General features: G+C 49.3%; 1 long non-coding RNA gene across 1 annotated transcript; it reads left to right on the top strand.

Annotated features, from left to right (window-relative positions):
- The first annotated feature begins 251 nt into the window (after positions 1–251).
- Positions 252–22,731, top strand: LOC120391761. The gene is made up of 3 exons (XR_005591471.1): positions 252–332; positions 4,219–4,527; positions 22,595–22,731. It is a non-coding gene; the product is annotated as an uncharacterized LOC120391761 (long non-coding RNA).
- Positions 22,732–22,927: the final 196 nt, after the last annotated feature.

The raw sequence follows: 22,927 nt of genomic DNA, 5'->3' as shown, positions 1-22,927 counted from the left end.
GAAGTGAACCGAATGGGTCCTCAGCACACAAGGAATGGTTAGGTGATAATCATGGCTGCATTCAAATGTCTCTTGCTAAACCCAACCTCTCCCCCCTACCCCTCCTTGAAGTGAAAAACTTTTGGCTCAAGAATGCAGTAGGGTTGTTCTCCTGTTCCTCCCACTCCTCCTGCACCCCTTCTCCCGCAACAAGGCCCTCCCCTTTTCCAATCTGGATTAGGCTGTACCTTTTTTCTTTCCTTCAGGGGTGAGGGTTTTATTCCCTTCTTTTCTGCCCAGATCTCCACTAAACAAAGGAGCTCTGGGCACATCACCAGTTCCAGGACCTAAAGGTATTTAAACAGATTCAGACTAAATCCAGACTCTATAAGTGGCTAAGGGGCTGATTTCTTTCTCTTTATCTCAAAGCTAGTTTGCAATTGTTCGACTGCCTTTTTTCTATTTTTTTTTTGCATTTTTCCCTCTGTTTAGTTCTGACACTTAATGCCACAGATTTAAATGTCTTTCTGCTCCCCTCAAATCTGCCAATCTATTTTAGCTCAGATTTAATGATTGATTCTCTCTCTTTTTTTTCCTTTGTCAATGTTGATTTCTTACAAAGAACGTTTAGTGGCATTTCTCAGAGCTGCAGATAATTTTTGAACTTTTTTTTAACTCTCTTCAGATGGTGTAAATTACTTTTCCATATTCTTTTAGCAGAACTGTAGTGTTAACACTTTCAAGGGTACGGGTGTGTGTATTGATCATTGTTGTGATTCTAATTTCACTGTGGTTAAAGGGGTCACTTATCTCCTCAACTGAAATCTCTGCATGAGAGCTTGGAAACCTCTTAGTGTAAAAAAATCTTTGCTTTCTGTGACCACTTTTCCATGTGTGTGTTACTTTGAAAGCTCTAAAAACTACACCCCCACCCCCCTTTGTCTAGCTGGAGATAATCATATCCTAGCCTTCAGCAGACAGACATGTGTAGCAAAGGAGCAGAGTTTTGCAAGGCACTGCAGGGAGGGCAGTTTCTTTGTCTCTTCCTTTGCCTCTGCTCCCAGCCTGGTTTGCTCCTTCCCACTCTGTCTTTCTCATTCACTGCATTTCAAATATTAGAGCCTGAAAAAGCATGTCCTCAAGAGCTGAGACATTCTGACCAGGGACACTGCTCTGGAGCTGTGAGTTTTGGAATGGTTTGAACACATTTTCTGCCTTGTCTGTGCTGCTTTTTGCCTGCTTTTGGGCTGCGCTGGGATTGGAAAGTGCTTCTGTGGGACAGCATGGGGGACATTTAGGGGCAGCTCAGGGCCCTTCTCCTCTCAGCAGGAGTGCTCAGGGCTCTGCCGCTCTCAGCAGCAGCAGTCATTTTCGTTTTGGGGAGAGGGGGAACCTCTGGGAGAAGACTTGGGGTCTCAGGGTGAAAGATGCTCTCTGGCCCTCCTTTTCTGAGGAGGGCTGCAAGCCCCGGCTCTCCTGGGGACTGGCTCCCAGCTCCAGCACGCTGGAGTGAGGGGGTGGGTAACAGAGCAGCTGAATGTCTGCACATGCCAGAGTAGGGCCAGGGGAGTTGGGGAATGGGGAGCGGGGTTGGGGAAGGAATGAGCCTTGAGGGGGAGCTGGGGGCATGGGGGGGGGGGGTAAGGACAGTGATAAAACATCTCAAATTTATCACTTTGCCCCATGACCTCTAAAACATCTCAAATTTATCACTTTGCCCCATGGCCTCTGCCGGTCAGCCACCTTGGCCCTGCCTTCTATCACATGCACCCTGAGCCCAAGCCCAGCCATACTGGCTGTCATACACCCAGACCTCCACCCTCATCCCCAAGGCCAGGCCCAGGACCTGGCACCCCCACAGCCCATTACTCACAGCCCTCCCCTAGCTTAGAGTCTGCGCCTTTCTCCCACTCCTGCTGCAGCTCTGCTCACTGCTGATGGCCGCACTCCCACTGCCGGGGCTTGCTCATCCCACCCTGTTTGCTGGAGACCCTGTGAGTTCATGGTGCCAGTCCCCAGGCAAAGCCCTGCAGGCTTGATGCTAAAGGCACTGGGGTGTGTGTAGTACGTTTGGCACCAAAATAAAGCCACTCCGGAGATCTTTGTGGGCCCCATGGGCCATGACCACACGAGCTGAAACCCTCCCCTCATGAGCTCCCCCCGACCCCGGCCCCCAGTGACCTGACCCAGATCCTTTCCTCCCTCCCCCCAATCACGGCTCCTGGTGACATGAGCTGAATTCCTCCCCCATGGGCTCCCCCAGACCACGGCCCCCAGTGACACGATCCCTCCAGCCCTCCCCCCAACCATGGACCCTAGTGACCTGATCCAGATCCCTTCCTCCCTCCCCCCAATCACGGCCCTCAGTGACATGAGCCAGATCCCTCCCCCCAGAGGCTCCCGCAACCACAGCCCCCAGTGACACAAGCTGGATCCCTCCCCCAAATGGGCTCTCCTGACCAAGGCCCCCAGTGACACGAAACGAATTCCTCCCCCCACAGGCTCCCCCTGACCCAGTGACATGACCCAAACCTCTCTCCTCTCTCTCTCCAAGCATGGCCCCCAGTGACACAAGCCAAATCCCGCCCCCCAATCACGGCCCTCAGTGACATGAGCCAGATCCCTCCTCCCAGAGGCTCCCGCAGACCACGGCCCCCAGTGACCCCCATGGGCTCCCCCCAACCACAGCCCCCAGTGACACAAGCCAAATCCCACCCCCGACCACAGCCCCCAGTGACGTGACCCGAATCCCTCCCCCCAGGCCCAGGGGTCTCCCAGTCCATGGCCCCCAGTGACACAAGCCTAATCCCTGTCCCCAGTGACCTGATCCGGATCCCTCTCCCCAGGGGCTCCCCCGACCACGACCACGGATCCGGATCCCTCCCCACACAGTGAGGGTTGCTGAGCCTCCTCTTGGTCGCTCTGCGGGCTTCCCAGGCAGCGTCCCGTCTCCTTCCCTTGCAAGGTGTCTGGGTTTAATTTTGCTTTGTTCACTGACACAGACACACAGCAGAATGACTGTAGCAGAGTCCCTGGGACCCGGGGCCGTGGGCTGTGTCTGGGGCCATGCCCGTGGTTTGGCTCCCACAGGCCACAGCACAGGTTGACACAATGATGCCAGGCAGCCGGTCTAGGATTGAGGGCAGACACTCTGACACTGGCCTCCTCTTTGCAGATCCCTGCCTCCTCTGAGCTACCCCCGTGGTGGTGCTACGGGACATCCAGGGCCTGCTACTGCTGCCCTCAGCACCAGCATATCAGCCGCCCCCACCCAGCCTTTCACACCAAGTCATGCCAACTTCCCCCAGGCCTGGCCCAGCTCAAAGGCGCTTCCCCTGTGACCCCATCCCCAGCCTTGGCCCAGCACCCACGCCGGCCTGCAGTATGGCCCAACCACACGGTACTCTCTCACCGAGCCCCCCCCAAATCCCAGCCCAGCACCAACACATCACATGTATCCTCCTCCCCCTCACCCCAGCGTAGGACCTGTCATTCAGCCCCATGCAACCCTCCCCACTCATCCATCCCTTCTCCCCACTCTCTCACAGGGCTGAGCCTCCTCCACCCCTCGACCCCCTGGGAAATAGAGAGGATTTCAAAGGGAATCCCAGGAGCTGGAAACACTGTTTTCAGGGCAGTGTACTCTCCATGCCCCTCCCGCATCCTCCTGGTCTGACTGGCACATGGGTTTGGGAGGGCAGAGCTGGGGAATTTAGCAAGGGGGCCCAGAAACATGAGGCCAGAGCTTCCCCTGGGAAACCACTGTCCTGGAGTGCATCTGCTCTGGCATCATAGCCCTGCTTCTTGCATTGCTGCTCTGAATCCTGGAGCTGCATTCAGGGTATTGCAGGCCGGCAGCAGCCAAACCCCAGGGCATGTCTGCAGTTACACTCCATGCACTCATCGGGTGCCCTTTATGTTTCCAAATGCTCTGGAAGCATTTGCTGGGCTAGAAGGACAGAGCGGAGGGAAGAGAGTATCTCTACTCCATAGAGATCCCGAGGGAGCAGCCTCTGTCCGTTCCTAACTCTTGGGAAAGGAATTCTTTGGCAATGTCTTTGTGCGGTATGAGTGTGTGAGCTTGTTAGCTGGATTGTGCACAGGGAGCCAAAGTCAGTGAGATTTTATGACCTCACTCTATTAATGCTTGGGAAGGAGGGCCTGGGGTGAACGATCATTTTAAAAATGTAAAAGCCCTTAAGAACACTTGTGTCTCCTCTGTCCTGTCTCTGCTTCTAGCCTCAGAAGGGGACCATCAGGACGGCAGCTTGGCATTCAGGGTTTGCTGCCACAGTCCATCCTCCACCAGGGCAGCAAGGCCCCTCCAGCTGGAAGAGGCTTTCAGGGCAGCAGAGGGAATCAAGGAATCCTTGCCATCATGGGGTTATTATGGCTGGCCAAGTTCATGCTAGGATGTACAACACTTTTGTACATGGAACAAGCCCAGGGCCAATATGAAGGGGACTTTCAGACAGACAGATTTGCAGGCTATGAGGAAAGACAGCCAGCAAATAGAGTGAGAAGAAGAGGCCAAGACACTTTACGAGGGTATGTTTAATGTTCATTTATTTTTTATGGTACAGAACTTGGGTTATTAATGTAGCACAGAGTCTGAAGACCAGACCTGCTTTTAAAACTGCCTTTTCTGTATTATGTGTGAGGTCAGCAAAAATTCTGCCCTGCAGCCTTTTCCAAAGCTCCCCTTAGGAGAACAAGTTGATTCCACAGGGGAATTCAGTGTCTGAGGGCACAAAGAGGGCTCCGTGTGTTATCCAGTCTTGCACCTGCTGCAAACCTGAGCAGGACACAGGAATCAGATGAGGAGAAGTGATTACTCAGCTGCACTCCCTTGGGCCAGAGTGTCCCAGCAGCAGAGTATGGAGCTTTTCACGTCCAGCTCTCCAATGCCAGTCCAGACCTGGGGCTGTGTTGTCTGCAAGACCTTATCATCTGGTGGCTGCTCTGGTCTGGTGGCCTTGTGCAGCCAGTTGGTGGTTCTCAGTGGACAGGAACCCACGTCACAAAGCTCATCATGGTCATGGGCTCTTATTGGCAGGTTCATCCAAGGATCAAATGGGCTTGAAAACTGAACCCCCTGGCAGCCAGAGTGTGGGGCACCAAGTGAGGGTTGGGGCAAAGTGGCAGGCCACTGTATGGGGAGCTGGTACTGATGCCCATGCTGTAGCTGGGTTGTCAGCCTGGCACCTTCTACCATCACTACATGGACTCCAGTGTATTTTGAGTGTGCCTGTCGGGGAAAGCTTTCCTGTGTCAATGTGCAGAACTGGAGCAGCCCCCAGGCCATTCCAAAGGTAATGTCCCCCCCACGCTTGCCTGGGAAGGCTTCTCTCATGGGTTCACTTTTTCTGAATGCAGAACCTTCGGCACAGACATGGTCACACAAGCAGCACCTGACTTGGAGAGAGCTGGAGCACAGAGGCTAGCAATGGCAGCTGAGGACCAACAGCCAAGGGTGGGCCCTGTGGTTGGCTGTACTCGTTCCTAGAGTTTAGACTTCCATGGTCACTTGCTTGTGCTGCTCTCTGATTCTGAAAAGATGGACAGCAGCTATGGCGCTGCATTTGGAGTGGGTTCATTTTTTAAAAGTAAGCCACCAAAGGCAGCCCTGAGTTGCTCATTGCCACAGAAGGGCAGGAGTGCTCTCCTCCCCTAGAAACACTCACACGTTCAGACATTTTCCAGTGTGCCCTTCAGATAACTTGTTAACACTGCTGCTGATCACCGACAAGGGAGCTGGGGGAAGGGAGAGCATGCAGGGCCATGTCTGAAAAGGAGAAAGATAGCATGGAGTCCTGGGCTAAAGTCCCTCAAGAACTCAGAAGTGGATTCCCAGGGCTTTACACGAAGGATCGCTGAGCCCAGAGTGATGGCTGGGTTTGCTGACACACTAACTGCAGCATTACCATCTAACTCAGCATCTCATGGAGTGCTGTGTTGTACCTGAGAGAAAGGAGGCAACATGCTGTAGTGAGACGAGTTTTTATTTTGCCTTCATCCTGTGACCTCCGGGGACTTTACTAACATTCACCTGCCTCGCTGCATCCTGGGAGGGAAGGCATGTGTTATTATTGATTGTTTTAGGACAAAATGTTCAGAAGCACCTTGGTGATTTAGGAGCCAAGGGCCCATTTTCAAAAGTGACTTAGGAGCCTGAATCCCACTGACTTACAATGAGACTTCGGCTCCTCCCTGCTTAAGTGACTTTTGAAAATGGAACTTAGGGCTAGTCTACACTTACCTGCCGGGTCGACGCGGTGAGTTCGACTTTTCGGAGTTTGAACTATCGCGTCTAATCTAGACGCGATAGTTCGAACTCCCCGCGCGCTCCGGTCGACTCCGGTACTCCACCACTGCAAAAGGCGGTGGCGGAGTCGACCTTGGAGCCGCGGACTTCGATCCCGCGGCGTCTGGACGGGTAAGTAGTTCGAACTAGGGTACTTCGAGTTCAGCTACGCTATTCACGTAGCTGAACTTGCGTACCCTAGTTCGACCCCCACCCTTAGTGTAGACCTGCCCTTAGACTCCAAGTCACCTGGAGGCTTTGGAAAATGTATTGGAGGGGCTCTCTGTCATGATAGCTAGCAAACATCAAAATAAATACGCTTATGCCTATTTTTCAGTGGTTTGAACTATTAAGGCCACAGTGAGTTTGTGGTAGCATCAGGGACAGAGCTGAGGGTTGTTGGCTCCCAGTCCCTTGCTGGGAGCACTGGACCACACAGCCATCTCTGTGAGTGTCTATTCCATTTTACTTAGTGATCTTTGAAGCGCTCTCTGTAGTATGAGAGGGCCTGGTTGAGGTAAATGCCAGCTCTGTTTAGAAAAGCCTGTGGAACTGCAAATTAAGGCACTCAGACTGGGGAATCATTATTTCTTGGGTTTCAGGCAAAATGATGCAGAATATAAAGATGTAAATAGCATTTTGGCAAGCCAGAGAACATGTGGAACTTCTTCCCAAAGGCAGTTTCCAAGCTCTGCATCCAGTGACCCAAATCAAGTGTCTTGTTCCAGAGTCCCGGCTTCTCCTTCAGAATGTCCAGCCTTCTGACAGTCCAAGTCTTTAAGGTCATTTGTCTTTGCCAGTTTCATCAGAAGCATAGCTCCAAAACTGTCTGAGATCAGAAATGGACTAGAAAGCATCACCTCACTGGGTCTGGCAAATGGTTAGCGGTACCACTGTATGGGATTACATAGCTAAAGTAGGACTGTACCAAAAGAGACCATCTATTCCAGAGTCCCATCTCCTACAATGGCCTCTTCCAGATTCTTCATAAGAAAGTGTCACCCCCAACACCTTCATTCTGTACCAGACAAATGCGCAACACTACAGCATGGGGGGAAATCTCTTCCTGACTCAGCTTTTGACCAATATATACCCTGAAGCATCAGGATTGATAACTGTTGCCATTTCTAACTGCAGATGCTGTTCTTATTCAGAAGAATCAAATCTAGTTCTGAGTCATACTGATAACATAAGAACATAAGAATGGCCATACTGGGTCAGACCAATGGTCCATCCAGCCCAGTATCCTATCTCCTGACAGTGGCCAATGCCAGGTGCTTCAGAGGGAGTGAAGAGAACAGGCAATCATCCAGTGATCCATCCCCTGTCATCCACTCCCAGCTTCTGGAAAACAGAGGCTAGGGACACCCAGAGGATGGGGTTGCATCCCTGACCATCTTGGCTAATAGCCATTGATGGACCTATCCGCCATGAATTTATCTAGTCCTTTTTTCAATTCGGTTACAGTTTTGGCCTTCACAACATCCCCTGGGAACAAATTCCAGAGGTTGACTGCATTGTGTGAAGAAATACTTTGGTTTGTTTTAAACCCGCTGCCTATTAATTTAATCTCATGATCCCTGGCTCTTGTGTTATGTGAAGGAGCAAATAACACTTCCTTAGTCACTTTCTCCACATTGTTCACGATTTTATAGACCTCTATTATATCCCTCCCTTAGACATCTCTTTTCCAAGCTGAAAAGTCACAGTCTTTTTAATCTCTCCTCATACAGAAGATGTCCCATACCATTAATCACTTTTGTTGCCCTTGTCCATATCTTTTCCAATTCTAACATAGCTTTTTTGAGATGGGGTGACAAGAACTGCACGCAGTATTCAAGGTGTGGGCATACCATGGATTTATACAGAGGCAATATGATATTTTCAGTCTTATTATCTATCCCTTTCCTAATGGTTCCCAACATTGTGATCACTTTTTTGACTGCCGCTGCACATTGAGTTGATGTTTTCAGAGAACTATTCACAATGGCTCCAAGATCTCTTTCTTGAGTGGTAACAGCTAATTTAGACCCTGTCATTGTATATGTCTAGTTGGGATTCGGTTTTCCAGTGTGCATCACTGTGCATTTGTCAACATTTCATTTGCCATTTTGTTGCCCAGTTGCCCAGTTTAGTGAGATCCCTTTGCAGCTCTTTGCTGTGTAAGGGCTGGTCTTCACCCAAACCTGCACCAAAACAATGAAATGAATGAATGAAAAGTTATTTAGTTTAGCTATTTTGGTGCAAGGGGGCCTGCAGACCAGCCCTTAGAGCAAGGGGACAGACATTTGAGGGTCTTCAAGTGCTTTTTATGGGGTAGGATAAAACAGGGCATGTGACTAGCCTCTTCTATACCATTACTCTCATTTGTTCTTGAGGGGAATGATGACATCCCTCGATCTGCTGGCAATGCCCCTACTTATACAACCCAAAATGCCATTAGCCTTCTTGGCAACAAGGGCACACTGTTGACTCATATTCAGCTTCTCGTCCATTGTAACCCCTAGGTCCTTTTCTGCAGAACTGCTTCCTAGCCCCTCGGTCCCTAGTCTGTAGCAGTGCATGGGATTCTTCTGTCCTAAGTGCAGGACTCAGCACTTGTCCTTGTTGAACCTCATCAGATTTCTTTTGGCCCAATCCTCTAATTTGTCTAGGTCCCTCTGTATCCTATCTCTACCCTCCAGTGTATCTACCACTCCTCCCAGTTTAGTGTCATCTGCAAACTTTCTGAGGGTGCAGTCCACACCATCCTCCAGATCAGGGGTCGGCAACCTTTCGGAAGTGCTGTGCCGAGTCTTCATTTATTCACTCTAATTTAAGGTTTCGCGTGCCAGTCATACATTTTAACATTTTTAGAAGATCTCTTTCTACAAGTCTATAATATATAACTAAACTATTATTGTATGTAAAGTAAACAAGGTTTTTTAAATGTTTAAGAAGCTTCATTTAAAATTAAATTAAAATGCAGAGCCCCCCAGACCAGTGGCCAGGACCCGGGCCATGTGAGTGCCACTGAAAATCAGCTCATGTGCCGCCTTCAGCACCTGTGCCATAGGTTGCCTACCCCTGCTCCAGATCATTAGTGAATCATTATCGTCCCTATAACACAATAAAGTGTGCAGGCCCATTCTGTTTACTCTCTCCTGTTATGGAAGTCACCTGCCCAGGGCTGGTTGGAAAACAGAGAAAATGCAGAAAATTTTGTTTGTTTGTTTGTTTCAAAAATTTTAATACCAAAAATTTTGGCTGAAAAATTAAATATTTTGATTCAGCTATGGTGCATCATGGGAGATGTAGTCCTGCTGTGGAGCCCAGCCCATTAAGGAGTGTGGGGACAAGAGGAAACTGATTTTCAACCCCCATGAGACACTACAGCAACATCTCCAGAACAAAATATTTTGTTTTTCATCCAAAAATATTTCAGTTTTCAGGCCTTTCGTTTTTTTTATGAAAATTCAGAATTTCCCATGGAAAGCTGATACTTGCCAGAAAAAAAAACACTTTTTTGTAAGGAAACAATTCATCAGTGGAAAAATTTTGACCAGTGCTGGTCCTGCACCATTAGAGCACTCTAACCATTTTGCTTGTAATGAATTTTATAAACAATATTTTCCCTTTTTACATTACATTTCACACCTTTCCATCCTGAAGGATCGCAAAGCATTTTGTAAAGTTAACACACTGTTCGCAGGGGTTCACTTCATCCATCATGGAAATGCTGCTACCTCTGCGATGGAACACAACAAGGGTAACAGTACACAGTGACAGTACAGGACACAAAGTGAAGCAACATACCTTATCCCAGGGAGTTTAGGGAAACAGGATGTCATTACTTTTATCCTGGATTGGCAGGGAGAGGGACTAGATAACTTAATAGCTCTTCTCCATCTCTGACTTTTCTGAGTTGGAATTTGAGCATGATACAGGGATTCTACCCCAATTCCTCAGAAAAGTGCCCTGGGATTGTTAATGACCCCAGGATTGCACCTCAGTGGAAGAACAGTACAGTACCTCCCATGCAGCACAGTGGCCGTAGCAATATGCTGGAATGTTAACTGCAGGTGGGACTTCCGAAGGCTCTGGAAGGTGCCCAACACTCATTAGCTTTTTAGGTTCCTATCTCCCATAGGCTCTTTCAGAAATCCCCCCGTACATGTTCATGCACAGGGAAGAGCTCTGCCTACTGGCTCCCCAGCTCTACTTCCTGCAGCCCAATGACTTCCCCTTGGAGGTCTCCCATAAAGCCCTGATGCAGCCCAGTACATCTTAGCGTGCATGCTGTGATGCGGATTACACATCACAAGGTCGTGTGGCTGCTGTCTCCATTCCTGATCTGCTCTCCCTTAGTACCAAGTCACTTTGGTGTGTGCACTCAGGAACTCGGTGCCAGTACAACTATACAGGACTCTTCTGTGTCATAGGATTTAATGCAAGACGCATCTCTCTTATTATTCCCCCTCTGAGCCATGCTAGTCCTCAATGCCCAGCTCTATATTCAACAGGGAATAGCTAAAAACAACTGAATCTAGAGTAGCTACATGAGAGGAGTCAGGGTGATTAGGGAATAGGGGGCATGGCTGCAGAAATGCAGGAAAGGAGACGACTTATATTTCTCCTGGCAATGCAATATCGTGCGCTGTGCCCCCTCACGACTCTGCTTCACAAAGTTCCTCTCGCACAAGGAAAGACTGAGCAAAATAAATGAGCCCCTGATTCACAAATTACTTTGCAATACTAGCTAATAAAGCAAAGTGGCACAATCTGTCATAAAATTCATTACTGTAGAAGACAATTTAATATGACTAACTCCTTCAGGAACAGCACTTGACAAATCCATTTGTGATGCAGGATCTTAAAAGGATTATTGCGTTAATGAACTATTTAATGGTTTTCAACAGCAAGAATGGGTTTAACAAGGGGGGAAGAAAGGGTCATTAGAGCGTCTGCAGCCCAGCTGAGCCCTGCACTGGAAAAGCTCTTTCCTGTGAGCTAATGGCTGCTTATTTTCACCTACCAGAATGAAGGATCGGCTACAGCCTTAATTCGAGAACTACTGAGTATGCCATCAGGGCCTGCAATCAGTGACACCTGACGAAGGGAAGGGGCCATTTGGAGAGAAAAAACATTTCTCAGAGCTCTGGATTCCTTCTGAGGGAAGAAGGGTTCTTTACAGAAGGGTGCCACAGTGCCAAGGAAGCCGATGGAGAGAACCAGTCTGGGGGCACTGGCAAAGCTGGCCTGTTCAGGTGACACTCAGAGACAGGCAGCACACAGCCATGCACGAGGGTCAGAGTGTGCCTGACTCCGAGCAGCGCAGGCTGGAGCCCACCTGGCGAGTGCATAAACTGCTGCCCTACCCAATTTCTATTGGCACCTTCTGAGTCACCTCAGAAGGGCAGGAATGGGAGTGACAGGACTGCAAAGTGAAAGTGTAGCGAGGGTCACCCGCGGCTGCCAGGCCTCCTGACCTCGATTCTGCCCCAGGCCCAGCACCGCTCCGACATACTGTGGAGGGGCAGCCAAAGGGAGATGGTTGCAGCTCTTTGATGTAGGGCTGCTTGGCCCCCGCACAAGGCACAACAGGAGGGGTCGTGGTGCTAGCAGAGACGTGGGCATAGCGGGCTTCAGCTCCATCATGCCACCAGCTCACCCCGGTGCATTCCAAGTCCCCCCAGTACCCTTCTTACACTGCTGTGAGTGGCTGGTATCAGACATGCTTATGCCATCTTTGCCAGCTCCATACCAGTGGCTCTCGGGCCGGTTCAAAGCTCATGTGCACGTAACATGCAAACAGCACAAAGTGGCCTTAGCAGAGCCAAGAATCTGGGCCCTTGAGCTTGAAAAAAATCCTTGTGCACAAAGGCAACGTGATTGGTTGGGATCCCTACTCCTCCAGTGGAAGCCAAAGTGCATTCTTACTATTGCCTGCCCATGGCTACGTACGGGGGAGGCAGGGATGCAATCTGGGCAGTTTAAAGGAATCTGGGCTCTTGTAAAATGGGAAACATTGCCCTCTGTGCACCTTTCGGTCCTGTTCCCACCTCCCTCACTTCCCCTCCGTGCACCACAGTCCTATTCAGGAAACAGGGATAATGCTATTTCCCTGCATCCCAGATGTGGTCAGAGACTTGTTCAATGCAGGTAAAACCCAGTGAGAGGGACAGACTAGCGCTATCACTATGTAACTTGTCAGTCTCAAAATGTGATTGCAAATGGGGAATGTTGGGTGTGTTCTCAGTGGGGTCCAGCAGGGATCGTTTTTGGACATCTGCTATTTAACATTTTTATTAATGACCTGGAAGAAAACATAAAATCATCACTGGTAAAGTCTGCAGATGGCACAAAAACTGGAGGAGTGGTAAATACTGAAGAGGATAGGTTTCTGATACAGAGCGATATGGATCATTTGGTAAACTGGGTGCAAGCAAACACTATATATTTGAATAAAGTTAAATATAAATATATACATTTGAGAGCAAAGAATGTCGGTCATACTTACACAACAGGGGACTCTGTGCTGGGAAGCAGACAGTCTGGAAGAGATTTGGGGGTTGTGGTGGCTAATCAGCTGAACATGAGCTCCCACTGCAACACTATGCCCAAAAGGGCAAATGTGATCCTTGGATGCATGTACAGGGGCATCTCGAATAAGAGTAGAGAGGTTATTTAACCTCTGTATTTGGCACTGGTGTGACTGCTGTGTCCAGTTCTGGTGCCTGCAATGCAAGAAAGATGTTGATAAATTGGAGAAGGTTGAGAGAAGAGCCACAAGAATGCTTAAAAAGATTAGAAAACCTGCATTACAGTGATAGACTCATGGAGCTCTAAGGGTTACTTGATTACAATCTATAAGTACCTACAAATATTTGATAATGGGCTCTTCAGTCTAGCAGAAAAGGTGTAACTTGATCCAGTGGCTGGAAGCTGAAGCTAGACAAATTCAGACTGCAAATAAGGTGTAAAGTTTTAACAGTGAGAGTAATTAACCATTGGGACAATTTACCGAAGTTCATTGTCGATTCTCCATCACTTACAATATTTAAATCACGAACGGCTGGGGTTTTCTCTAGTTCAAACAGGAATTGTTTGGGGGAAGTTCTCTGACCTGTGCTATACAGGTCAGAGAGATGATCACAATGGTCCCTTCTGGCCCTGGAATCTATTAAACTGGTTGAACAGCAGCAAATGCCTCTTGCAGTTTCCTAGTGCTCACTCTCAGTAGCCAATGTTTACTACTAACCCTCCTCAATGGCTTGCTGCCTGATGGAGGCCAGCATAGAAGCATTAGCATCCCACTTGGGCAAGACTCATGACTCACTGAGCCCAAATGACAGTTACCGTTATATGTATGCAGGCACTTTGTATTTATTTGAAACATGCATACTTGCTTGCATCAGATTCCCGACACAGAAACAGGAATCCAAGCTTCTTTTCAAGCAAAGGGCTGCAAGAGAGGGTCAAAAGTTTAATGATTCTTGGGCTGATCCTGCTCCATTGAAGTCAAGGGCAGAACTTCCATTATTTTCATTCAAACAAGGAATCCACAGGAGAGCTCCATCAGCTCACATACGTCATGTTACCAACTCTGGCGATTTTATCATGAGTCTTGTGATATTCAGCATTTCGTTTAAAGCACCAGCCTCTGGAGCCTTGTGCAAACAGCAGAATCTTGAGCTTTCATTTTTTAAATGATTGAAATGGTTGTAGAGAAAAGCTTGAAAACATGACCCCAAAGAGTCAAAAGACAGAACGCAAAATAAAAAGCACCTTCCATGTATTATTTCTTTAAAAATCTCATCATTTAAAAACTAATCTTATGATTTTGGGGGCCTGACTCCTGATTTTTGCATGTGTGGGGTTGGCCAGGCTGCCTGCAGCACCTTGGGATGTGGTGTGGCATGAGGGTCAAACCAGAGTTATGTTAATCACCTGGAAAGCGAAACCCTGCAGTGTCTGATGAGACCTGACAGCGTGCAGTCACATCAGCGCACATAAGGAACAAGACTCCAGAATTTGTTTGGAACTGTTGCCTGGCTGTGATGGGGTGCCGAGGGAATTGGTTGATGTGATTGCAGAGCCATTGGCCATTATCTTTGAAAAGTCATGGCGATCGAGGGAGGTCCCAGATGATTGGAAAAAGGCAAATATATTGCCCATCTTTAAAAAAGGGAAGAAGGAGAACCCGAGGAACTACAGACCAGTCAGCCTTACCTTAGTCCCTGGAAAAATCATGGAGCAGGTCCTCAAGGAAACCATTTTGAAGTACTTGGAGGAGAGGAAGGTGATCAAGAACAGTCAACATGGATTCACCAAGGGCAAGTCATGCCTGACCACTCTGATTGCCTTCTGTAATGAAATAACTGGCTCTGTGGATATGGGGAAAGCAGTGCATGTGATATATCTTGACTTTAGCAAAGCTTTTGATATGGTCTCCCACAGTATTCTTGTCAGCAAGTTAAAAAAGTATGGATTGGATGAATGGACTATAAGGTGGATAGAAAGCTGGCTAGATTGTCGGGCTCAACGGGTAGTGACCAACGGCTCGATGACTAGTTGGCAGCCAGTATCAAGTGGAGTGCCCCAAGGGTCGGTCCTAGGGCCGTTTTTGTTCAACATCTTTATTAATGATCTAGATGATGGGATGGATTGCACCCTCAGCAAGTTTGCAGATGACACTAAGCTAGGGGGAAAGGTAGATACGCTGGAGGGTAGGGCTAGGGTCCAGAGTGACCTAGACAAATTGGAGGATTGGGCCAAAAGAAATCTGATGAGGTTCAACAAGGACAAGTGTTGAGTCCTGCACTTAGGACGGAAGAATCCCATGCACTGCTACAGGCTGGGTTATGACTGGCTAAGCAGCAGTTCTACAGAAAAGGACGTAGGGGCTACAGTGGATGAGAAGCTGGATATGAGTCAGAAGTGTGCCCTTGTTGCCAAGAAGGCTAACGGCATATTGGGCTGCATTAGTAGGAGCATTGCCAGCAGATCGAGGGAAGAGATTATTCCCCTCTATTCGGCACTGGTGAGGCCACATCTGGAGTATTGCGTCCAGAAAGGATGTAGACAAATTGGAGAGAGTTCAGCAGAGGGCAATGAAAATGATTAGGGGGCTGGGTCACATGATTTACAAGGAGAGGCTGAGGGAACTGGGGTTATTTAGTCTGCAGAAGAGAAGAGTGAGGGGGGATTTGATAGCAGCCTTCAGTTACCTGAAGGGGGTTCCAAATGGGATGGAGCTTGGCTGTTCTCAGTGGTGACAGGTGACAGAAAAAGGAGCAATGGTCTCAACTTGCAGTAGGGGCGGGCTAGGTTGGATATTAGGAAACACTATTTCACTAGGAGGGTGGTGAAGCACTGGAATGGGTTACTTAGGGAGGTGGTGGAATCTCCTTCCTTAGAGGTTTTTAAGGCCCGGCTTGACAAAGCCCTGGCTGGGATGATTTAGTTGGGAATTGGTCCTGCTTTGAGCAGGGGGTTGGACTAGATACCTCCCGAGGTCCATTCCAATCCTAATCTTCTATGATTCTATGATTCCATGATTCTTTAACAGATCAAGGCAGCTCCCTGGCTAGTGTACTCCTCACATGTGACCCCTGTTGTAAAGACTGAGATCAAAGTATTACCAACAATGGCAGGAACAAAAGTGAGGGCAACAAATGGAGGCTTTTAACTTTGTGCTCTTATTTCCCCAACCTTTCTTTGGTGCCTTGGTTTTAGCCCATGAAAGCTTATGCTCAAATAAATTTGTTAGTCTCTAAGGTGCCACAAGTACTCCTCGTTCATTGTGTAGACAGTTGATCTTGGACCTCTGAGTTAAACTGGTCTGTCTTGTTACCAGCAGCAAATGCAGAAGGCAAGATTTTGCATGGCAGACCTTTATCTGGAATGGTCTTTAGTAGGTTATGAGAGATTTATTCAAACGTTTTAAGAACTGGTTTTGAAGTTTTGATTTGTTTCAGAGGTTTAAGAAAAAACATATGGAAGAGTTGGTGGTACTACTTTCCAGATGATGCTCTTGTGAAATTCCTGGAAATATGTTACATTTTTAGTCTGTTTTCAAAGAAAAGTCCTCCTTTTGGTTGGTTCCTTTGCTGATATATGGATTTTTAACATAATTTTGCCTAAATCAAATTTGACTTTACTAACCCTTAATTGAAAAAGATCCATAAATGTACAAATAACTGAACTGAAAGGAAGCAAGCAGATTAACTGGCAAAGAGAGCTAAAGGTTTTATAAAAGCAGCAAAGATGCATCCGAAGAAGTGAGCTGTAGCTCATGCTTAAATAAATTTGTTAGTCTTTAAGGTGCCACAAGTACTCCTGTTTTTTTTAAAGAATCCTGTGGCACCTTATAGACTAACAGACGTTTTGCAGCATGAGCTTTCGTGGGTGAATACCCACTATAGAAACTCACTGCTAAAAAAAGCTGCAACATTAGTGTGTTTGAACGGCGCACTAAGCAAAGGACTCTGAATCCAAAAGCGAGTAAGGATTTTTTAAAAGATTTTTCTCTGCATTTTTCCTCATTCCTTTTATGATATTAAAAATATTTTCCCATTTTTAAAATTTTTTTCACTTGCTCTCTTTAATCTTGATTTGCTGTTCAGCTTGCTGAGGAGACAGACTTGACTTTCCGAGACAGTGTCTGTAACAATGAGATATGAAAAAAGTATTAAACAGAGGGGCTCATTGTGATGAGGATATAGTGAGTAATCCTGCAAACACTTACTGTACACTGTAATCCCACTGAGAAAGACAGGACTACTCATAGGAGAAGAGGTGGTGTTCTTGGTGACTTATTACTGTTTACTTTATCAGTTTGTTCTAAAACCTCTTCTATTGACACCTCCGCGTGGGACAGGACTTCCAATTTGTCACCCAAAAAGGATAGCTCTGAGTAGGGATCTCCCCCACATCCTCGCAGTGAAGACCAAGGCCAAAAATTCATGTAGCTTTTCTGCAATGGCCTTGTCTTCCTTGAGTGCTCCTTTAATACCTTCATTGTCTAGTGGCCCCACTGCCTCTTTGGCAGGCTTCCTGCCTCCAATGTACTTCCAATGTAGTCTAGTTGGAATCAGAACTACCAAAGTCAGACCCAAAGTATGTCTAATTGTCTTGATTTCCCACCCCCCTGTTGAATAGTTAGGGAGTACAATCTGGATATAACTCATCACAGGATCCTTCATAGTCAGGATTATCTGAGCGCCTGGCTGCTGTCACGGACTTTTGGTGGATTGTTTTTTTACTGCTACATCTGCATATGTAATCTGAATAGTTCCGGGGTAGGTGTTAGAACCTGTTTTTCTTGAAGGTAGAGGTCTAGCTGCTGGAAGGGAATCTGACGTTGCTGAAATCTAAATCTCTTAACCACATCTCAAAAACTTTTTAGCACAATCTTACTCAAACGCTCTCTAGAGCAGCGGTCAGCCACATCTTGGTGGCTCTCATTTTAGTCTTTTGGTTTATGAAGCCTTATTGGTAGCCACCAAACTGGAAGAGTTTACAGGTCCAATTCTTCTATCACAGGGGTCGGCAACCTTTCAGAAGTGCTGTGCTGAGTCTTCATTTATTCACTCTAAGTTAAGGTTTCGCGTGCCAGTCATACTTCTTAACGATTTTAGAAGGTCTCTTTCTATATGTCTATATTATATAACTAAACTATTGTATGTAAAGTAAACAAGGTTTTTAAAATGTTTAAGAAGCTTCATTTAAAATTAAATTAAAATGCTGATCTTACGCCGCCAGCCTGCTCAGTTCGCTGTCAGCCTGGGGTTCCGTTCACCTAGGCTGGCAACAGGCTGAGCGGGGCCTGCGGCCGGGGCGCCGGCTGGCAAGGGGCTGGCAGCCGGGACCCCAGACTGGGGGAGGGGGTTCAGGGCAGAAGGCTGGGTGTGTGTGTGGGGTCAGGGCAGAGGGCTGGGGTGTGTGTGGGGGGGGTCAGGGCAGAGGGCTGGAGGGTGTGTGGGGGATAGGTCAGAAGGCTGGGTGTGTGGGGGGGTCAGGGCAGCGGGCGGGGGTGGGTGGGGGGTGCAAGGCAGAAGGCTGAGTGTGTGTGGGGTTCAGGGTCAGGGCAGAGGGATGGGGGCTGTAGGGGTTCAGGGTCAGGGCAGAGGAAGTGGGGCTGTAGGGGTTCAGGGTCAGGGCAGTGGGGTGTGGAGGGTGTAGGGCAGAAGGCTGGATGTGTGGGGGTCGGGTCAGGGCAGAGGGCTGGGGGTGTGGGGTGCAGGGCAGAAGGCTGGGTGTGGGGTTCAGGTCAGGGCAGAGGGCTGGGGGTGGGGTGCAGGGCAGAAGGCTGGGTGTGTGGGTCGGGTCAGGGCAGAGGGCTGGGGGCGTGGGGTGCAGGACAGAAGGCTTGGTGTGTGTGGGGTTCAGGGTCAGGGCAGAGGGCTGGGGGTGTGGGGTGCAGGGTAGAAGGCTGGGTGTGTGGGGTTCAGGGGTCAGGGCAGAGGCTGGAGGGCGTGGGGTGTAGGGCAGAAGGCTGGGTGTGTGGGGTTCAGGCATCAGGGCAGAGGGCTGGAGGGTGGGGGTGTAGGGCAGAAGGCTGGGTGTGTGGGGTCAGGGTCAGGGCAGAGGGCTGGAGGGTGTGGGGGTGCAGGGCAGAAGCTGGATGTGTGGGGTTCAGGGTCAGGGCAGAGGGCTGGAGGGTGTGGGGGTGCAGGGCAGAAGCCTGGATGTGTGGGGGTTCAGGGGTCAGGGCAGAGGGCTGGGGGGTGTGGGGGTGTAGGGCAGAAGGCTGGGTGTGTGGGGGGGTTCAGGGGTCAGGGCAGAGGGCTGGAGGGTGTGGGGGGTGTAGGGCAGAAGGCTGGATGTGTGGGGGGTCGGGTCAGGGCAGAGGGCTGGGGGTGTGTGGGGGTGCAGGGCAGAAGGCTGAGTGTGTGGGGGGGGTTCAGGGGTCAGGGCAGAGGGCTGGAGGGTGTGGGGGGTGCAGGGCAGAAGGCTGGATGTGGGGGGGTTCCAAGGGTCAGGGCAGAGGGCTGGGGGTGTGGGGGTGGTTCAGGAGGCAGGGCAGAGGGCTGGGGTGCTTGGCCCGTAGGGGTGCTCCCAGCTCCCTGTCCTGAGCGGCTCATGGCAGGGAGCTGGAAGGGACGTGCCCTGTTCCACCCCCTTCCCCAAGGCCCCGTCCCCACCTCCTCTATGGAGCTGTGTGCATGGGGGTGCTCCCAGCCCCCTGTCCTGAGCGGCTCATGGCAGGGGGCTGGAAGGGTTGTGCCCTGTTCCACCCCCTTCCCCAAGGCCCCGTCCCTACCTCCTCTACGGAGCTGTGTGCACGCTGCCGCTCTTCCCCCTCCTCCTCGCAAGGGCTGTCAGCTGATCGGCGCAGGGAAGGAGAGGGAAAGGGGCAGGAAAGCACCTCGCTGGGGGAAGAAGCAGGGGAGGAGGGAAGCTTGGCTGCTGCAGGACCAAGCTTCTGCCTCCTGCCCCCACAGGGGAGAGCGGTGGGCGGGGGGCTGGGGGCTGGGAGCAGGGCCGGCTTTAGGAAGTGCGGGGCCCGCGTCGAACAGTTTTTTGGGCCCGCAGCAGGGACAAAAAAAAAAACGTGGGGCTTGTACTCACCGGTGTGGCGCTAGTCTTCTGGCGGCAGGTTCTTCACTCCTCCGGGGGTCTTCAGCAGCACCACAGACCTGCTGCCGCCGCCGCCCGCCGCGCGAGCGCCGCCGGTAAAAAAAAAAAAAAAAAGGAAGCCTCTAGCCAGGAAGGGATTCTCTCTCCTCCCCCCCTCCCTCCCCCACTGGGGCTCTGCCCCTGGCGCGGGGCCCCTGCAGGTCAGGGGTGGGGTTCAGGGAGCCGGCCCTGGCTGGGAGGCAGCCGCGTGCCACTTAAAATCGGCGTGTGTGCTCTGTGTTTGGCACGTGTGCCGTAGGTTGCCGACCCCTGTTCTGTCACATCCTCCACACTTACATCAGTACGATTCAGCTGATTTCATTGTAGTTACTGCTGATTTACACTGGGGTAAGTGAGTGGAGAATCAGGCCCTGTGGCTTGCCCGGAAGCCTTGTTTTCAGGATCTATAACACATATTTGTTCTGTAGTAAAGTAGAAGGAATATTTTCCATTTTGCCATCAATACTAGAGTGATGAGGCACTCCACATACGCTGTTATGTCCAGACTTCTGGTGATCGCAATTTTCAGATCCCCACCCAGGCTCCAGGAGAGCACAGTGCCATTATCTTGGGATCCAGCTCCCATGGTCAAGCGGGAGAACTGGACAATAATATTCCATCAAAACTGTTTTTTCATGGAAAATTGGTGTTTGACAAAATGCAAGTTTTCAAGAAAAATCTCTGCTTTTCATTGGAAATTTCATTTTTTCTTTGAAAAATTGAATACATGAAAATGAAAATATTTCAGTTTGGGAAAGCTGCTGCAATGCCTCATGGGATTTGTAGTTTGGTTCCCTCATCTGCCCATTCTCCTCTATGGGGCAAGGCTCTCTTGGTGGACTATATCTCCCATGTTCCACCCTCACCAGAAACTCCCATGGTACACTCCCTCCACTGCCAAGATTATTTTGGTTTTCAGACATTTTTAGGTGTAGGATGAACTTTTTTTTGTATTTGAATTTCTGCCAAAAAATAAATAAAAATCAAAATTTTCTGTGGAGGAAAAGAAGTTTGTTTTTTACCTGCTCTATTGAAGGCATCCACAGAACCTGGATGCGTTAGCTTGGGCCTGGGTAGAACTCCTCACCCCTTATAGAATCATAGAATCTCAGGGTTGGAAGGGACCTCAGGAGGTCATCTAGTCCAACCCCCTGCTCAAAGCAGGACCAAACCCAACTAAATCATCCCAGCCAGGGCTTTGTCAAGCCTGACCTTAAAAACCTCTAAGGAAGGAGAGTCCACTACCTCCCTAGGTAACCCATTCCAGTGCTTCACCACCCTCCTAGTGAAAAAGTTTTTCCTAATGTCCAACCTAAACCTCCCCCTCTGCAACTTGAGACCATTACTCCTTGTTCTGTCATCTTCTACCACTGAGAACAGTCTAGATCCATCCTCTTTGGAACCCCCTTTCAGGTAGTTGAAAGCAGCTATCAAATCCCCCCTCATTCTTCTCTTCTGCAGACTAAACAATCCCAGTTCCCTCAGCCTCTCCTCATAAGTCATGTGCTCCAGCCCCCTAATCATTTTTGTTGCCCTCCGCTGGACTCTCTCCAATTTATCCACATCCTTCTTGTAGTGTGGGGCCCAAAACTGGACACAGTACTCCAAATGAGGCCTCACCAGTGCTGAGTAGAGGGGAATGATCACATCCCTCGATCTGCTGGAAATGCCCCTACTTATACAACCCAAAATGCCATTAGCCTTCTTGGCAACAAGGGCACACTGTTGACTCATATTCAGCTTTTCGTCCACCGTAACCCCTAGGTCCTTTTCTGCAGAACTGCTGCCCAGCCATTCGGTCCCTAGTCTGTAACAGTGCATGGGATTCTTCCATCCTAAGTGCAGGACTCTGCACTTGTCCTTGTTGAACCTCACCATATTTCTTTTGGCCCAATCCTCTAATTTGTCTAGGTCCCTCTGTATCCTATCCCTACCCTCCAGCGTATCAACCACTCCTCCCAGTTTAGTGTCATCTGCAAACTTGCTAAGGGTGCAGTCCACACCATCCTCCAGATCGTTAATGAAGATATTGAATAAAACCACCCCAGCACCGACCCTTGGGGCACTCCACTTGATACCGGCTGCCAACTAGACATGGAACCATTGATCACTACCCGTTGAGCCCGACCATCTAGCCAGTTTTCTATCCACCTTACCGTCCATTCATCCAGCCCATACTTCTTTAACTTGCTGGCAAGAATACTGTGGGAGACTGTATCAAAAGCTTTGCTAAAGTCCAGAAATAGCACATCCACTGCTTTCCCCTCATCCACAGAGCCGGTTATCTCATCATAGAAGGCAATTAGGTTAGTCAGGCATGACTTGCCCTTGGTGAATCCATGCTGACTGTTCCTGATCACTTTCCCCTCCTTTAAGTGGTTCAGGATTGATTCCTTGAGGACCTGTTCCATGATTTTTCCAGGGACTGAGGTGAGACTGACTGGCCTGTAGTTCCCTGGATCTTTCTTCTTCCCTTTTTTAAAGATGGGCACTACATTAGCTTTTTTCCAGTCGTCCGGGACCTCCCCCGATCGCCATGATTTTTCAAAGATAATGGCCAATGGCTCTGCAATCTCATCGGCCAACTCCTTTAGCACCCTCGGATGCAGTGCATCCGGCCCCATGGACTTGTGCTCGTCCAGCTTTCCTAAATAGTCCCGAACTACTTCTTTCTCCACTACTTCTTTCTCAACTACTTCTTTCTCTTAGAAACAACTAGCACATTCTCCGGGGCAAGCACCGGCTGAAGAGGCAAACGGCCTGAGTAAGAGCGATGCGGCCTGGCGGAGAGCACCGAGACACATTGTCCCTCACTCCCAGCTTGCCTGCTCCTGCTTGTGACTGACCTCAGCCAGATGTCTCACTCTCATGAGAGGCAGACCGAGAGAAGTTGTGCACAGACCTACATGGCCTGAAACAACATTTGATTTTATTTTTTTAAATCGCCCCTTGTCTAGACGCTAGACCTGCTTTCTGAGTCACGTATTTATTCAGCAAAATGTCCACTCCTTGAAAGGCTGCCATGCCCCTTTTACTTGCATT

Source organism: Mauremys reevesii, linkage group 26 (assembly GCF_016161935.1).
Source record: "Mauremys reevesii isolate NIE-2019 linkage group 26, ASM1616193v1, whole genome shotgun sequence".
NCBI classification, from domain to species: Eukaryota; Metazoa; Chordata; order Testudines; family Geoemydidae; genus Mauremys; species Mauremys reevesii.
The sequence above is the reverse complement of the archived record's forward strand: the minus strand, read 5'-3'. Positions and strand labels throughout refer to the sequence as shown.